The sequence below is a fragment of the Cetorhinus maximus genome, chromosome 3 (genome assembly GCF_964194155.1).
Source record: "Cetorhinus maximus chromosome 3, sCetMax3.hap1.1, whole genome shotgun sequence".
Classification (NCBI taxonomy): domain Eukaryota; kingdom Metazoa; phylum Chordata; class Chondrichthyes; order Lamniformes; family Cetorhinidae; genus Cetorhinus; species Cetorhinus maximus.
In genome coordinates this window covers 150,042,296-150,067,089 of record NC_135881.1, presented here as the reverse complement: position 1 = coordinate 150,067,089, position 24,794 = coordinate 150,042,296, and positions in this window count along the sequence as shown.

Below are 24,794 nucleotides of genomic sequence, written 5' to 3'. Positions count from 1 at the left end.
ATGTGGCTGTTTTCTATTTTCTTCTTTCCCCGAAGCTACATTTGCTAAGCTGCTGTATCATGAAGCAAAAATCAAATGTTCTTACCTGACCTGAAGTTGCATTTTAACATGACATATTTTTCTCATTTTGTAAGTGCATCTCAAGTGAGGCTCCAGGGCCCAGTGGTACCATAGTCTCCCACACATCCAATACATTGGACTGGATTTTCCTCTCTGGGACAGGGGAACAGCAGGTTGGATTTCCACCTGCAGAAGCACTAGGATACTGGGGTAGGCAATTAATAAAATTGAGGAAGGAGTATTAGGTAATGCACTAATCAGAAGTCAGGAAGAGCAAACGGAGGGGGCAGAAGAAAAAGGGGAAACTTCTTTTCAAGCTGCAAACCCTCGGTACATCTTCAATCCACAGGAAAGAAATTGGTATGGGTCCTGTGAGCTGCTTCAAGAACACAAGTAATGACTTTGTACAACTAAAATGAACCTTGGAACGACACCGAGCCTGAATGGCTTAATTATTGAATTGTTGTTTCAGCAGTGTCGTGTTCCACAGCAGTTTGTATAGTGGCATGGGCTCACTGTATCTATGCGGCACTGCTATTTGGAGGTTTCTAATTGGAGTCCTGAGGCATATAAACAATTTGTATAGAAAATTGAAAGACAGAAGAAGACCAGCTGGCCCATCACAGCTGCCCCACATTGTGTTGGAGGGACTCATGGGAGCAATGGAGGCAAAGGCTAGTTTTAGTTGGCAAAGAACCATTTGTTTGTGAGGTGCCCATTGTCAAAAAATGAAGACAACACACACTTTTCTGCTGAATGAAAACATTGTGGTGTGTTATGATCCCAGATGAAGCTACCACTGGATAAGCCTGATTCCAGAGCAGAACCCAGCTTGATAGATCCTAACTTTTGATATTTGTTTAGATGCATGGAGAGGGGCTTCTGAACAGAGTCACCGGAGTCAACTAATTAACTTTTAACAAAAGAATAAAACATTTATTAAACAAGAAAAGATGAACTATATTACAATACCCCTTCACCCACAACAATACGTTTACAGATATATACAGATTTGTAAGGATAACACAAGTTAGTCTCACTGAACTCGGTCTTTCACACGAGGGTTTCCAATCTCCACTTTCCAAGAACTCGCTTTGGAATCTTCTCCCAAACTGATGCTTTCTCTCTGCAAGAATTCACTTCCAGGGCTTTGAACTCTTCTTCTGATGTTCCTCTCCCCTGGGTCACCACAAGCTGTCTTCCATGCATTCTCTCTCACTGACTCAGCTGTCAACAGTACACCACTGCTTCACATGCCCATAGCAAAGAGTTACAGGCCTTCAGTCATTTCTTTGGACCTTCTGGCCTCTTGCAAGCTGTCCTCATTTTAAACTTGCTTTCTGCAGCTTTTGTCTCAGTAAACCTGAAGCTTGGGGCCTTTCTAACTGCCTCTCACTCTTAACTGCATTTACAAGGACCTTTTCCAAGTTCCTGTCCTTTCTTTGACTAGAAGGTCGCCTTGGGACTTTCTCCTGTTCCACTCCCTTGGATTTTGGGGTTTTTCTTTAGCGTGGCTCTGGCTATCTGTCCCCTTTGCTCCAGTCTCTCCTGCAGCTATGTTCAAAACCAACTGAACTCAACAGCTTCCAAATCAAAACTGCCATTTCTAGTTTCTTCTGTTTGTCTGTGGGAGGGACCTGCCTCTCTGGACCCCTGTTGCTAGGCAACAGCCCGGGTTTTTTTTCCTCTTGTTTGCTTTACTTAGCTTAGAATCGTAAAACTCTCATTAGAAATGCAGGCGCCTTTTAAAGTGAAACTAAAACTCAATTCGACCTTCAATTAATACAGAAATACAAATCAAACCTAAACATTAAAGCTAAAACTTATTCCTAACACCCACAAATGCCAATATAACTTACTTAAACTATGTCTATTTCCTAACAGGTGGATGAAAGGCATGAACAAGCAACACTAACACTGTACCACTATTCAAGAAAAGGAAAAGGGATATATCAGGAAACTACAGACTAATCAGCCTAACAACAGTAGTGGGGAAGTTATTGGAAAGCAGCATCAGGGTCAAAATAAACTTTCATTTGGAAATACAATCAAGGAGAGCCAGCATGGATTTCAAGGCAAATCTTGTCTGACTAACTTGATTAACTTCTTCAATGATGCAACTGAGCAGTCTGATCAAAATAGTACAGTCGATATTTTATATATGGGCTTTTGGAAGGCATTTGACAAAGTGCCACACAAGAGGCTTATCAAGAAGATGGAAGTTCATGGGATTAAGGGGAAAATGGCAGTTTGGATACACAAGTGGCTCAGTGGCAGGAATCAAAGGGTGGTGGTGGATTGATGTCCTTTCAAATTGGGATGTGGTTTGCATTGGTGTTCACCAAGGGTCAGTTTTGGGTCTATCACTCTTCAATTTTTATAAACAACCTAAACTTGAATATAGAGAGCAGTATGTCAAAGTTTGCGGATGATACAAAATTTGGCAAAGTATTTGATCATGATTGTTGTAGTATGCCTTTAAGGGATTGCAGCATGACACCACTTGAAAGGAAGCATGTCATACAATCCAGTTTTAGTTTCACTTTTGCTTTGAGCAAAGCACACACAGGCACAGCTCTGCTGCTGGTGTCTTCAAGCTTTATACCCATGTATATGTGTCCTTATGGGCCTAGTCTCAATAAACGAACCCACAATGTGTTTTCACAATCCGTCATGAGTGATTGGTGCCTTTATATCACTATAAAAACAAGATGCGGTATGCAGCACTGGTTCCTTCTAAACAACGTGCTGCTCAGCCTGGCAGCAATATTCAGTACAGGTATGACATGGAGAACAGATTTAGGCCATTCCAGATGGCATGAGGTGACCCACGACCTATTGGTCAGACTGCAATGAAGTTGCAGCGTCGGAGGGTGTTGAAATCACGGTGTGGTGACTGCACAGAAAATCTTTGAAGATTTTCTCCAGTGCTGGGCTAGTGTTCAAGTAAAGAGCTGGTAAGCAGACAAATCCCTCATGGTGAGTTTGCAATGCATAGCCTGCAATTCAGTGAGTGGGACAGTGCACTAGAGGACCAGTACCGGGTTAGTTCAGCCGGGAAAGGGAAGTGATCAAGGTGTGGGTTGGATCAATGACAAGTGAGGGACAGTCGAACAAAAAAACCCAAAACAAAACTATCATAAAAATTAGGCCAGAGAAGGTTGCGATTATAACAGGTGGAGCTTCAGAAAAGCACACAAAAGCGGCTAAAGCAACCCTCATCCCAGGTGCTACAGGGGAATGAAGGTCAAAAGGTCCCCAAAATTCCCCAGTTTGAATTGGGATGCAGCTGGCCTAACATCCAAATTCAAACTGTTTAAACAGTTTACAAAGCTGTAGTTTCTTGATGCAGGTGTATCTGAACCAGACAAGCAAGCCATAAAAATTCGCCTAGCAATTGGGAATGAAGGTCTACACAGATTTGAGCACATCAGGGTTAACAGCAGAAAAGCTGAAGGATCCCCACGAGATATAGACTACAGTGGAAGACCTGTTCAGTATCAGGTTAAACATCTGTATATCACAGTTCCTTCACAGTCGCTGGGTCAAAATCCTGGAATTCTCTTCCTAACGGCACTGTGGGTGTACCTACACCTTATGGACTGCAGCGATTCAATAAGGTAACTCACCACCGCCTTCTCAAGGGCAATTAGGAATGGGCAATAAATGCTGGCCCAGCCAGCAAAGCCCATATCTCGTGAATGAATAAAAAGAAAAAAATTTACACAAGGGCAAGTGCCAACATACTCGCTCACTTTTCCCAATTCATGGTCATGGGGAACCTGAGCCTATCCCAACAGGCAATGAGCACTAGGCAGGGTACACCCAGGACAGGACACCCAGCCCATCACAGCGTACACACTCACACACAGGTACAATTTACCACAGCCAACCCACCTAACCAGCGTGTCTTTGGACAGTGAGAGAAAACTGGAGCACCCAGAGGAAACCCACGCAGACATGGGGAGAATGTGAAAACTCCACACAGACAGGTACCTGAGGTCAGGATCAAACCCAGGCCCCTGGAGCTGTGAGGCAGCAGCACTGACCACTGTGCCACTGTACTGCCCGTGCCAACACACTACCCCTGCAAATTCTAAAAGACATGAATCCACAGATATGGAGGGCCATGGCAAAATCTACTGTTGTGAAACGTTCATCTTACAACAGTTCACTACTCATTGTGCAGGCTCCATAGTTCTGGTGTGCAAGTGCAACCAATTCTCCTGGGTGTTACAGATATTCTACATTGTGGAGACAAAAGGTTCAGCAATTGCAAGTCTATCGGCAAGCAGGGGCCTTGTACCAGTGACAATCCATGGAATCAGTCAGACCTCACACAGCAGATCGCCTCAGAAACTACTCCTATCACTTCAGGTCATGACCTAACATCAAAACATCCAATTTTTTCCCGCTAACTTGGCAGTTTCAAGGGAGCTGCAACATTAAGCTTTCAGGAGAATGCAAGTCCATCTATTGATCTGGCATATTTTGCACAACACAAATGCCAGTAGCTACAAGAAGAACAGCAAAAGGTTCCGCACCGCAGAAACTATGGAAAACCATCATTGAAGAAGGGCCTGATTCAATTCAGCATGTCAACATGAGGCCATTTTGGCCTTACCAGGATGAGCCAGGTTTTCCCAGGAAATCATTTATAAAGGCAGCAGGTCATCACACCGGAATTTTTGTGACCTTATATCCTTCAATGACTTCATCATTCACACATGGGCATAGACTGGATGAGAAGACTGGAAAGAGAGACAGTCTATTGGCGGGGTATGGACGATGACATTGAAGCCGTCGCCAAGGAGTGTGAGGCATGTCAAGAGCATATGCCAAGTCAGCACAAAGAACCATTCATAACACAAGAAGTTCCTGCCCATCCTTGGATCAAAATGGCATTCGACCTTTTTCATATTCAAGGCACTGACTTCATTGTCATTGTTGACTACTTTACCAAGTATCCCATTGTTCAACAATTGCACAATACATCAAGCACAACTGTCGCACACACTCTAGGTGCTATTTTCAGTTTATTTGGTGCTCCTAGAGAGGTCATTGTGGATAACGGTCAACAATTTATTGGTAAGCCATTTCAGGATATGTGTGAGCAGTGGACTATCGATCACAACACTTCTTCTCATTACCCTAGATCTAACGGCCCAGCTGAACGAATGATTTGCGTGTTGAAATCCCTAATTCTCAAATGCATACAGAGCAAGCAAGATTTACATATTGTAATGTTAATTCTGTGTTACAACTGGAATGGGAGGAGTGAGTGAATTATCGAGCCCACTACCCTGCAGGCCGTTTCATTGATTTAAATGTTTAATTTTCTCACCGGAATGGCCAATTGTGTACCTCTACCACTAGTACCCCGAAGAAAAGAGACTCTGACCAGGCTTCTTTCAAAAAAGTTCAGAATGATTAATTTATTTTAAAACAAAACTTCTTTTCACAAGTTGCAAGTACTGGCTAATACACAATTATAATTGAGAAGTATAATTATCTATCTCTTCCTAGAGAATTCCCCCAGCACACACACAGACACACACATAGACAAAAAAAAGAGAAACAGATAGAGTCTCTCTGCAGAGACGGGTTTTGGAGGATGGGCGTTATAAAGGGTCAAGTCCGTAGGGTCTCGACGCTGATGACCTGGAGTTCCCTCGTGTGAAGACATGAGGTCCTGGTGGATGTCTGGAAGTTCTCATCAACTGGTCTCAGCTTTGCAGGTCCAAATGCAGACTAGTTACACTCAGATGCGGGTTCCCTGGCTACCGGTTGATAGCCACACACAATTTTAAGCAACATGGAGAGAGGGATCCTTCCTTCCTCGGCTTGCTCTCCAACAAGACTGCCTTTAAAAACCAGCAGGTTCACAACTTAAGATATTTTGCCTCTCACCCATGTGATTTCCAGAAAGTTACCAACCTTCCTTTGAAGTTTTTTTCTCTATCAATTAAATTGATCGCTGTTCAAAACAATCAACCACATCTTTCTCAAGTACCATAAAGGGCAGGTGAATCCTTGGGAGGGCCCTGCTTGCTGACTGTTCCAAGGTGAACTTCTGAACTTTTAAAGGAAATCCCAGATTAGCATCCAAAAGTCCAGATCATGCCATGTTCTTCCATTTCGTAAAAGAAAAATCCAGTCTTGAGAATTATGATTCTAACATCTGAGAGTGATACCTTTAAGTGCAACTATTCCATCACTGGCAGAGCTCATGTTTGACAGACCAGTGCGTACCAATTTACCTACTCTTGCCCGTTCTATTCTCTCAGAAACTGGAGAGCAACTTTCACAACTGCAAGAGACATGACCAATGTGCACGATAAAAATGCGGGTGCAGAATTGCCAAGTTTACAGTTGGGAACAAGTTCACATCCACGATCCCACAGAAGGTACTTGGCAACCAGCTGAGGTGACAAGGATTTGTTCAGAAATGAGTTCCTTGGTCTCATAATCAAAGTAGAATAAAGCAAACAGATCAGGCTAGAACATTATAAATCACTGGTTAGGTCTCAGCTGGAACACCATGATCAATCTTTGGTTCTCAAGGTGAAATGCAACTGAGGACAAACCACCTTGCAGTCCTAATGCATCTAGGACAAGATCTCAAATACAATCAGGAGCAACATGCAAAAATGACAATTCTCCAGATCACTGTAAGAAATTGAAGAACACTCTAGACTAGGTTACCATTACAAGATCTGGATGCACCAGAAGATTACTTCCATGCTTTAGAGACTCATAGCTTCATCTGTTCTATACACTTATGAAATAGTAACTAAACATGAACATGTATTGTAAATAATTATATTCGTTTGGAAAGGGGAAAGTTTATTTAAAACGAATGGGGAATGTTGTAATATGCCTTTAAGGGACTGCAGCATGACATCACTTGAAGTGTCTCATGGGATCCAGTTTTAGTTCCACTTTTGCTTTGAGCAGAGCACACACAGATGTTATTTTGCTGCCGGTGTCTTCAAGCTTCATACCCATGTATATCTGTTCTCATGTGCCTATTCTCAATAAATGAACCCACAGCGTGTTTACCTAATCTCTTATGAGTGATTGGTGTCTTTATATCATTATAAAAACACTACAGTGATGAGAAATTTATAGGCTTCAGGATGACATGGACAGGATGGTTAAAAGGGCAGAAGTAACACAGATGGAGTTCACGGCAGACAAGGATGAAGTAATGTGCTTTGGGGGGACTGTTTATTATAAATGGCACCATTTTGAAAAGTGTAGATAAGCAGAGAGACCTTTGTGATCATATATACAAATCCTTAAAGGAAGTATGGCAAGTTGATAAGGTTAAAAAAATGAGTTCCTTGGTCTCATAATCAAAGTAGAATAAAGCAAACAGATCATGCTAGAACATTATAAATCACTGGTTAGGTCTCAGCTGGAATACCATGATCAATCCTGGGCACCATACTTCAGGAAAGATATAAAGGCCTTAGTAAAAGTACGTTGAGGGTGGGGGTGGGGGGGTAGCGGTGGTTTACCAGCATGTTACTGGGGATAAAAACAAAAAACAAAAAGACCCAAATCTCCCTGTCGCTTGCCATTTTAACACTCCACCCTGCTCTCTTGCCCACATGTCTGTCCTTGGCTTGCTGCATTGTTCCAGTGAAGCCCAACGCAAACTGGAGGAACAGCACCTCATCTTCCGACTAGGCACTTTACAGCCTTCCGGGCTGAATATTGAATTCAACAACTTTAGATCTTAAACTCCCCCTACCCCCATCCCCACCCCGTTTCCTCCCCCTCCCTTTTGTTTTTTTTTTGTTTTCAATAATTTATATAGATTTTTCTTTTCCCACCTATTTCCATTATTTTTAAATCTACAACTAATACTCTGTCAATCTTTCCACCCCACCCCCACTAGATCTATACCTTGAGTGTCCTGCCATCCATTCTTAATTAGCACTTTTCTTAGATAATATCACCACCTTCAACACCTCTTTGATCCTTTTGTCTGTGACATCTTTTGATTATCTGCTCCTATCACTGCTTGCTTGTCCCTACAACCACCCCACCCTCAACTTCTCTCCCCCCGCCCCCCCACCTTAAACCAGCTTATATTTCACCCCTCTCTTAACTATACTTCAGTTCTGTTGAAGGGTCGTGTGGACCCGAAACGTCGACTCTTTTCTTCTCCACCGATGCTGCCAGACCTGCTGAGTTTTTCCAGGTAATTCTGTTTTTGTTACTGGGGATGATGGGTTTCAGTTATGAAGAGAGGTTGGAAAAGTTTGGTTGGTTCTCCTTGGAACGGATAAGGTTAAGAGATGTTCTATTAGAGGTTTTTAAGATGATGCAAGGTTTTAATAGAGTAGACATAGAAGAACTTTTCCTCTGGTGAGTGGGCCAATAGATTCAAAGCCATTTGCAAGGGACCTAGAAGGGAGATGAGGAGAAACTTCTTTCAATCAGAGGGCGGGATTTTCCGGTCCCGCCGAAATTCGCACCCAAAGTCAACAGACTTTTGGCTGCTTCCGGTCCTGCCTGCCACAATTCCTGCCACAGGCAGGACTGGATAATCCTGGCCAGAGTGTTGTCAGGATCTAGGGCTCATTATATCAAAGGTGTTGGAAGCTGAATCCCTAAATAATTTTAAAGAAAGTTGGATAGATACTTGCACGTGAGGAACTTACACAGATACTGCCAAAAATGTAGGGTGTAGGCCTAAGCACAGCTGCTTTTTCTAAGAGCCAGCATAGACATGAATGCCCTTCCGTGCTGTACTTTCTCTGATCCTATGATTAAGTGAGAACTTAGGCTGATTTCCCTGCCCCACCCCTAACCAAAGATGTTCAAGTGCATTATGGCTGAGCTGAATACATTTTTCTGTTGGAGAACTAGCTTGAATTTGTGTCTTAAATATTATAATTAGGTGGTTTTATGATTATCAAAAATAAACAATGAGGGTTTGTGACAAATGCATTGTCCATGAGATTTTACCACAGATATTCTCATAAGTTTCAATGGTGTGTCTTCAATTTTGATGCATAGAAAGTATTAGCTGGGGAAGGTTCTCTGAATTTTTGAACTTTAAAGGTCAGCTGAACTATTCTCCTCTTTGTCTTGAGTGTAAATTCTCAAATGGCGTCAATGTGCCCTCAGCCAATAAATCATCTCAGCACTTACTCTTACATACAGGCCAAGCACTGACCCTTTCCAGTACCAATATATGACATTTCTGGTTCATTAGGTCATTATATACATGGTATTATGACCTGAAGGTTGAGCTTTTTATTTGTTGCAAGTCTTTATTCAGATTTGAAACCTGCCTGTCATATGGCAAGTAGCATTCCGGATTGATCTGGCAAAAACAAGCAACTAGTCATAGTAAAACAGACCAAGACACTTTTATATAACTAAAAGGGTTCAAAGAAGTGTATTATTCATAATCCCATCAGGAGATTTGGTATTCTTTTCAATACATAACATCTAATGGGACAAAAGTATATACTAGTGATGAGGTAGTCCTGGCTATCCCAAAGTATATTGACATACACTTGGGAAATGTAGGCTTTTGTTTCAAAGTAAACTTCTTTCATAGCTATGTGATGAGGATTGTTTTATTAAGTTCTCTTCATTAAATGGACAATCTGTGTAAAATTGTGGGGGTGAAATTAGTCTTGCGTATTAGTGCAAAATGGGCAATAGAGAATCAACAACCCACTTAATAGCACAGAATTCAGTTTGGCATTGACAATTTCATTTTGCACTATGGCCAAAGTTTGTCATTAAATATTCTGAGTTTGGAGATGCTTGGGCAATTGGAATTCCCAAGATTGAAATTAATAGATGTTGGTTAGGTAAGAGTGTTAAGGGATATGGAGAACAGGCAGTAAAATAGAATTGAGTACAGATCAGTCATGATCTAATTGAATGGTGCAGCAGGTTCAAGGGACTGAATGGCCTACTCCTACTGGTTGAATCTGCCTGATGGCTCAGTGGGTAATGCATCTGTTCAATGTGGTATTAAGGCATACAGCCTAACACAGGTTTAAGTTTAATGCATAGTTTGCGCTAGCTTAATGAAATTCAGCCAAGGCAGCAATGTTAAAGCCTCACTGGTCTGAGAAGAAAAATATATTAGGTGTAACGATCCTGATTGGTGGACCAAAACTGCAGCTGGTGAAATGCACATGCAAATGCTGGTTGAGGTCTGCATTTGGCTTTGCTGCAATGGCCGCTACAGTTAAATGGACTGCCAACAATTAACTGTCCAGGTTTGCACATGAAGAATTGCCTCTTTGGCAATGAACTGAAGGGTTGGCAGCACACACTGAACTATGGTGCAACATGAGTCACCACCTTCGGGAAGGAAAGAATAATAAGAAAAATATATAACTTTATTACATCCAAATGAAATCTTTAACATTTCAAATCTTGATTTATTTTTTCAGTGTGAAAGTTGTTAGAACGGCTATTCTTCTATTAATAACATACAAAATGCATGAATTAACTTCTTTTATAGTGAAATCTAGTGAAGTGTTCTATCTCCATTTTTCCATCTTGGCGCATGCCAGTGTGCTTTCACCCCAACTCCACATCCAAACCCAGTTTTATTTATAGTACATATACGCCAAATCTGGACTACATATTAGAAGTTTGAGGGTAGAGTTCAGCAGGCTTGGAGGATTTCTCTGTCAGTTCTTGAATTCAGGATGTCTACCCAGTGATATATGATAGGTTCATCATTATCAATATCTGGCCTTGTGCATACTAACAGCTTTAACTTTTTTTCTAACTAAAATAAAGATTGAAAAGCATCTTGCACAAAATGACAATTGGTTCCTCCTTTTTAAAAATGTAAATGATATTAGATGTGCATTATCATTAAGCCTTTAGCAAACCGATCAATAAGCAGGAATTTTGCTGAGCTGACTATCAGTATCCGTTACAGTACTGTTGATGAATGTCTTATGATGAGTTAAGAAACTATCTAATTACAATACAAAAGTAATAAATGTAACATGTAGGTAGTACAATACAATTGTGTAGTTCTAACGAAATACAATTAAATTAGATTGCCATTTCAGAGATAATTTATTGACCATGGCCTCAATCAATAAAATGGAATTATTTGGTGATTTAATTTTACTTTTGCATTATCATTATTAATATATTTTTGTGGGGAAAATTTATAGTAGGATGTTTGACCATAACATCTAAATAATGACTCTGACACAGGTATACACTTGGTTATATTTGAATAAAATGTAAACTGGCTTGTAGTGGTACATCAAAGAGGCAGGAGTACCACATGCTACATGAAAGCACCTAGATTTTTCTAGCTTCAGTAATTGACCACTTACCCCACCTAACTGAAACCAAAAGCAAATTGTAAATCATTGTATCTGTCTCTCAGTCCACTTATTGATATGTCAATCTGTCTTGTACAAATGTAGAGGGGGAGTCAGGCTGTCTCCCCGACTGTGGGTCATCTCAGTATGAGCGGGATTGTGGAGATTGGTCTTGGAACAGGAACCCGCGATTACCATGGTGGCTGTCGGTCAGGTTTGGTGTGGTCCCACCAGCAGGATTTTTTTGCCCCCGTGTTTCCCTCTTTGGAGCAGTTTCATTGGTCTTGAGGGAGGGGAGAGCCTGTGCCGCGGGCACGAAGGGAATGGCAGGCCAGCTGTTGATGGCATGAAGATAACCCGGAGAGAATGTTGAGCAAAGGAGGAGTGGAGCCAAACAGCTACGCATCTGGTGGCTTCAAGACTGAGGGCAGAATCGGCCCAGATTTGCACTAAGGATGATAGCGGGTGGCAGAAAGAATATTTTACCCGCCAGCTGCAATGGCGATTTTTAACGCCGCATTGTCTCAATCCCGCCTTAATAATCATGCATTCCAGGGAAATATGCCGTTTCACTGGTGGGCATCCTCCAATTCAGTTACCACGCCGTCTCCTCACTGCTTGCTCATGCCAGGCACCATATTTAAAGTGCAGCCTCGCATACACCTCTCAGTGTTTCCAGCCCAGGAGTGCTGCACAGAAGACATGACCCAAAAAGGCAAGAAGACTACAGCCCCCAGATTCAGTGATGTGTCCCTGGAACACCTTTTGGATGCCATGGAGGCCCACCATGACGTCCTCTACTCCTGTTCTGGCTGCAGGATGGGCAAAAATATCACCAATCCGGTTTGGGAGGCGATGGCAGCAGTGGTCAGTGTCAACACCCTGCAAAAGAGGATAGCCACCCAGTGCCGAAAGATGAAGAATGATCTCCCCTCTGCCAGGGTAAGTCACTCTTCTCAACACTCTCAACTCACAAACTCACAAATCCATCACACACCCACAAGGATCTTACTGCCAGTTTAAGGGACATCACCATTCACTCTCTCATACACACCTTCAATGTCCTCATCACGTCCATGGCACCACTCACCACCCGCACATGCTACGAATGCTTATCATCTGGCCTGGCAGGCATCCTGCTTACACTCTCTCCGTCTGTATTCATACAAGACAAGCTGGCACACAACAAAAGGGAGAGGTCACAGACTGGTGGAGGAATGACTGAAATGAAGATCCTCACAGACTTTGAAATTAGAGTCATCTAGCTGGCCGGTGAGGATCTGGGCCATTCCTGTGCTAACGGTGAGGTCGGCAGTGCAACATCCACTAGACAATCATGCTGTGAGTGATGTGTCCTGTTTCACAGGCCACTGCCATGCACTAATTATCTTTCCTGGCTTTTGCAGGCAGATCTGAGAAACAGCCAAAGGAGTCCACAACCCAGGTCTTCAACTCAAGCCCCGAAAACACCTCAGAAGAGAAATCTGCTGAAACCATCATTGAAGACCCATCACAATGCTCACCCATGCCCTCCACCAGCGCAGGGCCACACGCCTCACTGGGACCAGAATAGCCTTGGGGTCACAATCTGGTGAGCACATCACACTGCCTGATCTACAGCAGGCAGCGGCAGGGACTTCCCAGGTTTCCAGCACTCAGAGGACTGCTTGAGACCGGAAATATGCCGAGCTTGAGTCAGATGACGAGCCTCTGGATTCGGCCATGTCACAGTTGCGGAGCTGCAAAGGCAAGCTCAGGAACATCAGGAAGGGATGTCCGCTGCACTCCTCAGATTGCAAGGCACGATGGAGGAGTCTGTCTGCCTTCAGACTGAGGTGATAGCACCAGCATGCCAACGCACCAAGGTCAACACTGGTAGAATGGTAGCTGCCATGGAGAGCTTGGTCCAGCACGTTGGTCGTGCACTGCTGTATGGGCTGAACTCCATCGCTGACGCCATAGTTGGCCTCCAACAGTGTCAACACGAGAGGGGTAAGTGGCAGCTTGATCTCGTTCCAACTTCTCCTTCTCCTCATGGAGTCAACAAGACATAGAAGTAGGGTTAGGAAAGTTAAGAGGATGTAGCTGCACAGCCTGGGCACAGGTGTTAATCATTTGTACATAATGTTCACTACTGTTAATAAACTCCCAAGAATGTCTCCCTGCCAATGGCTCCTTGTTCTGATGAGCAGTGATGGTGTCACTCAGATGTGAAACCATGGTCCCTGCACAAGATAAAGACAGGTGCCTCAGTCCAGGCCTCTTCCCTGTGCTCTGTGCAGCCTTCCCAGCACACTGAGGGTGTGCTTCACTGTCATTGGTCACATTAGTTATGCCTGCATCTCGATTGGGCTTATCATTGCTGCCAGAATGTCTGTGCCCTAGGGGTGAAAATCTCTGGAGCATTTGATGGCACTTGCAGGTCTCTGCATTGCTCGAGTGGGCAGATAAGCTACTGTCCCAGCTCCAAGCATGTCAATGTGGCTGCACCTAAACTGTCTCAGCTGCGGAGGAATGGTCACTTTATACAAGATTTCCCTAATGGGTGGCGACTTCCCTCCCCGCTCATCCTGCACATGCTTGTGCACTACCATCAACCGCAGTGCAACCCTTGCCCCCCCCCAACTCGCCTCAACTGTAGTTCAGTCTTTACCTCCTACCCCCCCCCACCCCCAACTCGCTTCAACCATAGTGTAGTCCTTGCCCTGGGACTGTTCTGTCAGCCAGCTGGGAAACAGTGACTTGCCTTTGCCCTCGCCTGAATGCGCGGTGCCTCAATCATGAGGTTCAACAGGTGACCCTCGCAAGCACTGCGCGTTGTTACTGTGCAGTTATCTCCGAGTTGCCATTGAAATGCAGCTCGCCAGGTGCACGCCTTATAATTGCTGTTGTGAAACATATTGGCGTGCTCAGATGATCCAGCATGGGGGGATGATTCCTGCGAGCTGGGCTTATAATGATATGCAGACTTATTAGAATGACATTTCCGACATGCGGCAATGAGAAATGCAGCCCAGCATTGATGAGTGGAGTGGACGATCATGAACTGGTTTCACGACAGCGTGAAACCGATTTTTGGCCTTCTCACCATATTGTCCACTCACGCCCGCCATGACGCCCAACACCAACGGGCAAGGAACATTCTGCCCCTAAACTTTCCTGCAAGGCGTACCTGAGCAGTGAATTTAGGAAAACAGCTGGGAGGGAAAGGTCCAGATACCTTGGATATTCATTTTGGTCAATACTACAAAATCACAGATGCAGGCACAATGGTATTGGCAAAAGGCTGTCCAAGGTTGCAGAAAATCTACATGCAAGAAGGCTGGTGAGATAGGAACTGTTTGGATTGGGGCTGAACTCTCAACATGTTTAATTATTTTTTTATAACCTTAATTCTTTTTTAACTTCAAATGTTTGCTGCCAATGGAATGAAGAGTCACTGAACCTGAACCTTCATGTGTTCAGTGTGCTTTTCCCTGCACAAGTATACACAATTAACAGGCAGGAAAAGACCAGCTGGTCCATCAAGTTTGCCCTACACTTCATGATGGCCACACTATCATTACTCCATCCTCCCCATCCTTGGCCGTGTAATCTACTGGGAGAGGGAGAAGAAAACAGAGAAAACAATTCCAGGGCCATTAACGGAAACGAATACTTGGGAAATGTCCTCTCCCATCCCCTTCAGTGATCAAAGTCTGTTCAGGAGGTCACCTGGATGTGTTATCTATAAAGACACTTACCATCTTTACATTGCAACTCTGTTGCCTCTTGAAGGTATATAAGGCATTCAGAAATTGAATTGATATAGGAAACACCTCCCTAGAAAGTTGTGATTCTAAACAATTTATAATATGGAAGGGGAGTCAAAGGTGAGCAATGCTTCCCTAGAAAGCCAGGGCTCAGACAAGATTGATCATGGATAGATAGATTTCTCCATTTCATCAAGGAAGTTGAGCGCTGAGGTGCATGTCTCCCCTTGACTGCCAGGAAAACCTACTCCAAATAAACAACACAGTAGCCTACCCTGAAATCCAAAACAGCAGATGTACAACAATCATGCCCCCGTGGAAGTCGAATTTACTCAACACCAGACAATATATTTTATTAACCAAACATCTGTCATTTTGTACCAGCTGCAGAAATTAAAAGTCTGCAGAGAAATGTGAAAGTTCATTAACTTTTTCATTGGACATGTTGGACAATGGACAGCAAAGAGACCTTTTATGTAAATATGCCATTTTTTTCCTTCAAAAGACATGGGGCTGTATCTTCTGAGAAGTGGCAATCACTGTCGGATAGCCACCCCGCTCTTATTTACTTACCTTGCACCGGAGCTCCACATTTCTCACCCACACTTCTGAACCCAACCTCTTCAGAAATGTGGAGTATACCTGTTCTTGGAGTCCTTCCTCGTAGTGTAGAAGAAACAGGGGAAGCCAAGCCCCACTTCCTTTTTGCGGCACCAGCTGCCATATTCTGGTAAATTTAAATGTCCCAAAGCCATTTTGAGAAGCTACAGAGAGAAGGTAAGTTTGTGAGGTAAGTGGATGAGGGGGTAGGGTGTCAGGTGGTTGGGTGAAGGGGTAGGGTGGCAGGTAAGTGGGTGAGGGAGTAGGGTGGGTTGGGGGTGCTAGTCGGTTCGGGGGGTATCAGTGGGTCGGGGGTAGCCGGGTGTTCAGTGGGGGTTTAGCCATGGAGCTTGGGGGTAGTTGGGTGGGAGATAGTGGGGGAGAGTGTTGGGAGGTAGCCCGGTAGGGGTGATCGTCATGCGGCGGTGGGGCGGGGGTCAGGGCGGAGTAGTGAGGAGGGTGGGGAGGTAGTTGGATGGTTGGGGGGTAGTCAAGTGGGGGGTATCTGGTAGGTTAGGTGTTGTAGTCAGGTTGGGGAGATAGGCAGAGGCTCAGCGGCTAGGCGGGTGATTGTAGTGGTAGTCGGGGAGCCCAGTGAGGAGTCAAGGGGTTAATAGTTACCCAGGAGCTAGAACTGGTTATCCTTCTAACTTTCCCTGCATATCTTATTGCGGTGAGTCAAAACCATCAAAGTCTCTGACTCTAACTCGTTTTTGAGTTTTGGAGGGTTCCAGACATAAGGGAATTGCCCAATAGAAGTCCAAACATCCCGGGCAATTCTCATGTAGCCACTGCGTGGGGACTTCCGAGGGGTCACCTAGCACATCATAGAAGTAACCTCTGGGGTACGACCAACCAGAGATTGGATGTTCTGGGACATGAATTCTTAACCTTTGTAATTAACAAGAACAAACCAAATTATTTCTTTTCCTGAATTCATCTGAATAAACCCAATTCAGATTGATTTGGATTGGAACTTGATTTGGAACTTATTCATACTCTCTACTCCTTATCTACCAAATTAGCAAAGTATCAACCCATACCTTGTCTGCTTAACTATCTGTTTCCATTTCCCTAGTCATGAAGCACCACAAGCCATTTTCTTCTATTAAAATTGCAATATAAATGCAAGTTGTCATTGACACCTGGGCCTCAGTTCAAAGGTTACAATGATATGCTCCATGGAATGCCTAATTTTACCATGTCACTAGAAAGCTCCCTGCAAGGACGTAGGATGCATACTGTGCATTAAATGTTTCTTAATTATTGTAGTATTTCCTTACAGAATTGTTGAGCATTTAAGGTCTGTTATTTTGACCTGAATCACATATTTGAAAGGAAGCTGAATGCTTTGCCTTGTACAGTCAGTTGTAATTGTTTTCCATTTGTCTTGGTGCAGAAATTCAGACCTTGTTGTTACTAAATGTTGGGATTTGATTTACAGCCACATTGGACAAATGTGCCAAAGTTTTACATTTAGATAGGTTTAGAGAGATCGACACTTTGAAGCTTAATTATTTCAATAAGTTTGGTTTCAAGGTTTAGACACAAACTTGAGTCTTCTACTTGGGAGCTGACCTAGCTTAAGAAAGTGAGCTCCACACATTTTGTCTGATGGGTGGGAAATATAAAGAACTGACAAGAGGACAGAAAGCAAGAATTGGGAGGGAGTCAGAGAGTAGAGTAGAGGAAGATAAAGATTGGATCTGGATTGAGATGATGCAAAGCCTTAAGAAACAAGGGAGATAATTTAATGAGATCATGAAACCAATTAAGTTGGATGTATACAGTATGTGTGTAAAATTCCAGTAAGGTGTGGGATCATTAATAATAGAAAAGCAGTTCCAAATCAAGGATCTGCCCGAAGCTTTGGTATAATTATTTGGGATAATTTTAGATCCAAAGCTCCATCATTTGTAATTTAAGAAAATATTACAAATGTGATGTTTTACTTATTTGATTTTATTTGCTTAAATTAAAATGAAACAATGGCAATTAAGATATGTTTTGTTCACAAGAAAGAAAATTTGTTTTCATCTAATGATAATGGTTATAGCCCCCAAACTCGCAAAGACCAATTATGTTATGGGTTTATCTCATTGAGGTTTCAGATTCTCTACAATGAACCTTCAATGGTATTATGGTAGAAGGGCATTATAATAAGAAAACTGTAAAAACACTGTTTGCAATAATAAGATTCTACAGTAGTTATCTAGTTGTCAGGCTAGGCTTGGGATTACACCATAAGCAATGCTTGAATTGCAGCTTTACTGTAACTGATGTTGCTTTAAGCAGGCCTATTTCCTGCTGGCCCAGTTGTTTTTGGTCCTTAGCTGTGGGAGGTGTTGCTATAGTGACATTATAATTTGTCATGGTCGATGCTGCCTGTGCCACAGATACTGACAGATAGGAATTAATTTACTAACAAGTAATTATGTAGCAGAGAGATGACTGCCACACAGAGAGATTACACTCTGACACACATAATGCTTTGAAGGGAATGGCAGTAACATCAATGCAAGCCAGAGCAGGTAGGCAGTTACTGTACAGTGTTGGACACAAGCTCATACATAGACCTGCTTAGTTACCTCAGTGACATCCCTGTTCTGGACAGCAGAAATAGCTGTCCCGGCCTGTGCAATCAAGAATAATTAGGCCTGTCATCCTTTTGCTCTGATTTCCCTCCTCGACTGGTAAAACAAAATGCAAATATTTTGCTTTCATTGTCACATTCACCTTGACACGAATACTGACTGGGTGCGCATCTCCATCAGATGAGTGGAATTTGCATTGTTCATTCTAATAAATTTGCTTCCCCTGTACCTCATGGCAGGACCCATCAGATAAAGTCTCCAGGAGTGTCATCAATCACTGCAGCTGACAGACGGCTTTGCCTTCGTTTGTTACATACGAGAACATGCTTAATTATTTGTACTGTAATTAGTTCGGAAAATGTCAGGAAATGTCAACCCTCTGTTCAGGCTGGAAGGGCTCTACTTGAAAGCCAGAATGACTGAAGTGTCATTAATGCAGTGTAACAAGACGAGGATCAGCTGGGGAAAAGTGAAAGGTCCCTAGAATGTAATCATGGCAAGTTAAGGAAAACTGCAAATAAGTGCCAGTAACAAGCTGGGCTTTCCATTAGGAAGCAGCTGCATTTTTCAAACTGCTTCTGTTTGTATAACAGGGTGGATGGAGAAACTGAGAGGATGGATCACTGGCAACTTGAAATGAGCCATCTACAGGCCATCATACTTTTGCAGCCATATGCTTAAAACACAATTTTTTGCTGTTCTCCAGGCTTATTAGATTTTTAATCATTTTACTAGTCTTCTTTTATTTAGTACAGTCATTTTATGGTGGTGTTTTCGGTAAGAATAGTGTTCGCATATCAGTGTCTGTTTTGGTCTTTATTTAAATGGAATTGTTTGACAAATTATTTTTGAAATAAGTAAATTTAATTTATTGAGGGTTGCATCATGGGGTTTAGACACTGGAGCTGTTAGCTGGAACATTGATGCCTGCCTGATGTTAAGCATTTCATTGGAACCAAGATACCCTTCCTTGTCTGTGAAAGGCAATAATAGGTGACTGCTTCTTCAACCAATCACCCTCCCACTGTAATAATCAAAATTATAATATTGCACTTAGCTTTATGAGATTTTCCTCCAAATTTCTCCCCATCTTTCTTGAAACACTGGTACCAGTTGGAGCTCTCTCATTGCCAGCAGCTTCCTCGTAACTTGTCCAATTGGTCATGCTTCATGTGGCAGTTTCCAGTTGGGGTCACCAGATAGTGAATCATAAAGGGAATAATGAATGTTTTCTTACCCCTCCCTTGGTCAGTAGCATTGAAGCCAATCCTAACATTGTAACTGCAGCTTTTGACTGAGATCAACTAGTCCAGCAAAAAGACCAGGGTGGAGTTGGGAATGTTCCTGGTCTGCACGGCATAATTGTACACTGGGCACTTAATAATAGTCATTGGAAGGCACCACTCCAGGATTTGTCTAGTATATGAGATAATAACCTGGATTTCATAGGGAGGCTGTGGCTCCTCCCAGCAGCCAGAAAGTCAGGTGCAAGCTTGCCTCTGCGGCCCTAAAAGCCACAATTCTATTTTACGGTTCCGGCAATTAGTTGCCTGAAGTTGTGGCTTCCGTCCCTCTGAAGTAGGATATCCCACCTCCAAGAGCTGCTGTCCAATCAGATGGCTGGCAGCTCTTCAGTCCCAGCAGCGCCACTGAGGGCAGTGGCCGCTGCTGGGACTGCAATAGTCCCTGAAGCAGTCAGCCTGGAGCAAGTCCGGAGTACAGGTAAGAGGTGTCAGGGGTTGCTGGGGCCAAAAGTGGGTTGGGGGTTTGCTTGATCCCATCCACGGACAGGGGTCTTCCCACAAGGATGGCCAGTGCCTCTAGTGAACAGCCCTCCATGGAGCACAGAGTGCCTGTTGGGCCTCAACTGGCCTAAGGGCAGGGGCATCGTCCACCGCCTCCCCCAATTCCAGTGGTGGTGCGAAGATGACAGGCACAGTGCATCCTGTCATCCTGCCCAATTTATGTCCCCCCCGGCCCTCCACCTCTAAGCCACTCCAGGGGGAAGTGTAAAATTCTGGCCAATAAGCACCTGCAGAAAAATCTGGAGGGAATTTCGGTCCAGAGCCTGTCCACCATCTACAAGACACAAGTCAGGAGTGTGATGGAATAATCTCCACTTGTCTTGATGAGTGCAGCTCCTGCAACACTCAAGAAGCTCAAAACCATGCAGGACAATGCAGCCCGCTTGATTGGCACCCCATCCAGCACCTTCAACATTCACTCCCTCCATCACCTATGAATAGTGGCAACATGTGTACCACCTACAAGATGCACTGCAGCAACTCACCAAGTCTCGTTGGACAGCACCTTCCAAACCCTACTCTACCACCCCAGAAGGACAAGGGCAGCAGATGCATGGGAACATCTGCACCTGCAAGTTCCCGCCCAAGTCACACACCACCCTGGCTTGGAACTATATCCCTTTCCCTTCACTGACACAGGGTAAAAATCCTGGAACTTGCTTCTTAACAGCACAGTGGATGTGCATACACCACATGGATTGCAGCGGTTCAAGAAGGCAGCTCACCACCAACTTCTAAAAGGCAATTAGGGATGGACAACAGATGCTGGCCTAGCCAGCGACACCCACACTCTGTGAATGAATAAATAGAAAAACTCGTCAGTACTTGCCAGTGAGAGTGTCCAAAATATTAGTAGTTTGCTGCATCCTGCACAGCAATGCACAGCAGAGAGAGTTAGATTTGAAGGGGAATGAAAATGCAGATTGGGCATCTTTGGATATGGAGAATAGTGAAAAGCAGGAGGAGGAATAAGAAGATTGGGCACCCATTGGCAGACCAGCCATGTATATTGATTGCCCTGGATACCCTAAAAGTTAGAAGATTCAGTTAATTATTTCAACTGGAACAAATGATAAACAAAAATCACTGCCAGCACGGCCCACCCCACCAACCTAACAACTACCTCCCTTTTAAATAACAGTCCTTCAAACTTGCTCACTCCCTTGCACTGCCACCCAATGGGTTCCAGCCTGTATTAATAATGAACATGAAACAAGTGAGATGTTGAGTTGGCCCTCGGGACCAGTAATGGGTGAGATGTGGGAGAGCTGATAATTAATTCGTTTTACGTACTCCTTTTCAGAGGAAAGGAAATTTATAAGCTGACATTTTGTCAGACATCTAAGTGTATACCCTTAGCGAATTAGAATTGCTTTCTTATGCTTCCTGTTATACCCACGTGGCTTCAGCAGAAGTTGAGGCAGGCTCCTCAGATCCCTGGCCTGTTTGTTGCGAAGCTTTTGGACTATGACCTCAAGATTTTGTGCTCCATGTGCACTTGTGCAAGGTCAGAATTAGTCGTGAGGTGCTGAGGCAGCAACAAGATTGGCTGAGGGGGAGAAAGAGCAACAGGTGACAGGTAGAAGTGGAGTACCCACTTCCATGTTCCCTTTCACTATCATTCCTTCTCCTGGTCCCTGCCACATAAACCTTACCACTCTTCTGCAGAGCAACTTGGTGAAGACCAGTGACACATTGTAAGGCCATGGATAAGGTATTAATCATCCCTTTTAGGGCTGCTGTGGTCATGACCTATTTGGAGTCATTTGTGAGCCATGCTTGTAGCTCCATGGAAGGCCAACATCACATTCTGACAATTCCCCTGAGTCACTAATCCACGAGTAATCGAGTTGGACTCCTCCATCTACGCTGTTGTGAAAAGTGTGCATGGCATGTCTGTCAGTACCTGGCTACGTCATTAATGCACATCTAGCATTCTCTTTCTCAATGGTGGCTCTGAGTGTGCAGTATCTGTGTCCAGCTGAGCTTGGAGAGGATTGCAGCTCCTGACATGCTCTCCCTACCGCCTATGAATGTTTCTGCTCACTTGTGAATTGGGAATCACCATGTGGAAACCCAATTAAATTTCTAAGTGAATTCACCAATGTGCAAGTATTTGCACTGGTGCATAGCTGCAGGTCCTCTAAGGAATTGTCCTCATGCATTTGAAGGCATCACTGCCACTAGTTATCTGTGAGCTCCCTTTCTCTATGATGTCTTCCTTTACATCTTTAGCAGCACTAAGTCATTAAATCACTTCCTGCAATACATTCAATGCTCCTGCTGCTCACCTCCTCAGGTCCCTCCAACTATTCCTTATTGGTGTTAGTCAGAGATTTCTTCCTCCCTATTCTGGTGGAAAGTACATCCCTCCTGCTCCAGCAGTAACTTTGGTGATGCATCATTGAATTTGGGTCCTCCTCTTGCTTTCAGTGCATCCATCCTAAACACCATCCCCTGAGTTCCTCAGGGTAGTGTCCTAGGCCCAACCGCCTTAGCTGCTTCATCAATCACCTTCCTTCCATCATAAGGTCAGAAGTGGGGATGTTCGCTGATGATTGCACAATGTTCAACACCATTCGTGGTTCCTCAGATATTGAAACAGTCCATGTCCAAATGCAGCAAGATCTGCACAATATCCAGGCTTGGGCTGATAAGTGGCAGGTAACATTCACACCATACAAGTGTCAGGCAATGACCATCTCCATCAAGAGAGAATCTAATCGTTGCCTCTTGATGTTCAATGACATTACCATTGCTGAATCTCCCATTATCAACATCCTGAGGATGACCATCAACCAGAAACTGAACTGGGCTAGCCATATAAGTACTGTGGCTACAAGAGCGGGTCAGAGGCTAGGGATCCTGCAGCGAGTAACTCTACTCCTGACTTCCCAAAGCCTGTCCACCATCTACAAGGCACAAGTCAGGAGTGTGATGAAATACTGTCCACTTGCCTGAATGAGTGCAGTTCCAACAACGCTTAAGATGTTTGACACAATCCAGGACAAAGCAGCTCATTTGATTGGCACCCCATCTACAAACATTAACTTCCTTCATCACCAATGCACAGTAGCAGCAGTGTGTACCATCTACAAGATGCACTGCAGGAACTCACCAAGCCTCCTTAGACAGTATCTTCAAAACCCATGACCCCTACCATCTATATGAATAAGGGCAGCAGACAAGTGGGAACACCACCACCTGGAAGTTCCCTTCCAAGCCACTCACCATCCTGACTTGAAAATATGTCACTATTCTTTCACTGTCACTGGGTCAACATCCTGGAACATCACCACCGCCACCGCCCCCCCCCCACCCCCCCACCGCCAACAGCACTGTGGGTGTACCTACATCACATGGACTGCAGCAGTTCGAGAAGGCAGCTCACCACCACCTTCTCAAGTGCAATTAGGGATGGGAAATAAATGCTGGCCTAGCCAGCGAAGCCCACATCCCATGAAAGAATAAAACAAAAAATCCATTTCTACATTGACCTGAGGCACTAAACTGTGCAGTTTGGAGGCATGAAACCCAGAAGTCAAAATGCATTACTTCAAGCAAGCTGAAATTGGAGAACCCTATCTGACTTTATTTCCATGTTTTACCCTCAGTTGTACATTAACATCAGTGATTTTGCTGCTTATGTAATTGTAGGCAATTGAACCTATTGTTAGTAAAACACTTCTTACAAGAATTGACTCCATAATGAGCAGCGATCATGATTTTTCTCTCCATTCTAATGTTTAATGGTTTCACTCTTCATGATGACAAAAACCTTATTCATCTGAAATCTTATCTCATACGAACATATGAAACAGGAGCAGAAGTAGGCCATTCGGCCCCTCGTACCTGCTCTGCCATTCAATAAGATCATGGCTGACCTGTTGGTGTTTCGAATTCCATTTTGCCATCTACCTCCGATAACCTTTTATTCCCTTGCCTGACAAGAAACTATTTACCTCTGACTTGAAAATATTTATTGAGCCCTGCCTCTACCACCTTAAGAGGCAGCGATTCCAAAGTCGCACAATCCTCTGTGAGGAAAAGTTTCTCCTCATCTCTACCCTAAACTGGCAACCCCCAGTTTTAAAACAGTGCCCCATAGTTCTGGACTCACCCAGAAGAGGAAACATCCTTTCCATGTCCACCTTGTCAATACCGTTCAGGATCTTATAAACTTTAGTCGTCACCACTCACTCTTCTAAACTCCAGCGGAAACAAGCCCAGTCTGTCCAACCTTTCCTCATACAACAACATGCTCATTCCCGGTATCAATAGCATTACAAGTGCATCATCCAAATCTGTACCCTGTCAAACAAATTAGAAGGTTCCAGGTTTGATTACTGGTTTGTGGTAAATGATCTGATCCTGGTCAAAGTATCAAGTTGGCGAGAACAAAGATGCTGACATGGAAAGGGCAAAGATGCTTTGGGTTCGAAAGGGGAGGAACTAGAATTGTACTCGAGATTAACTTTTATGTTCAACTGTGAAAAGGACAGTAACAAGGTCAGGATTACCTTGGAAAGGAAAAAGTATCTTTACATTAGGCCTCCCCTTTGTTTACCTATTGTTAATGCATCACAGGGTTAGGCCCATTTAAACATATTCCAGACACTGGAAGTCTTTCTCCATGTGCTTCAGTTC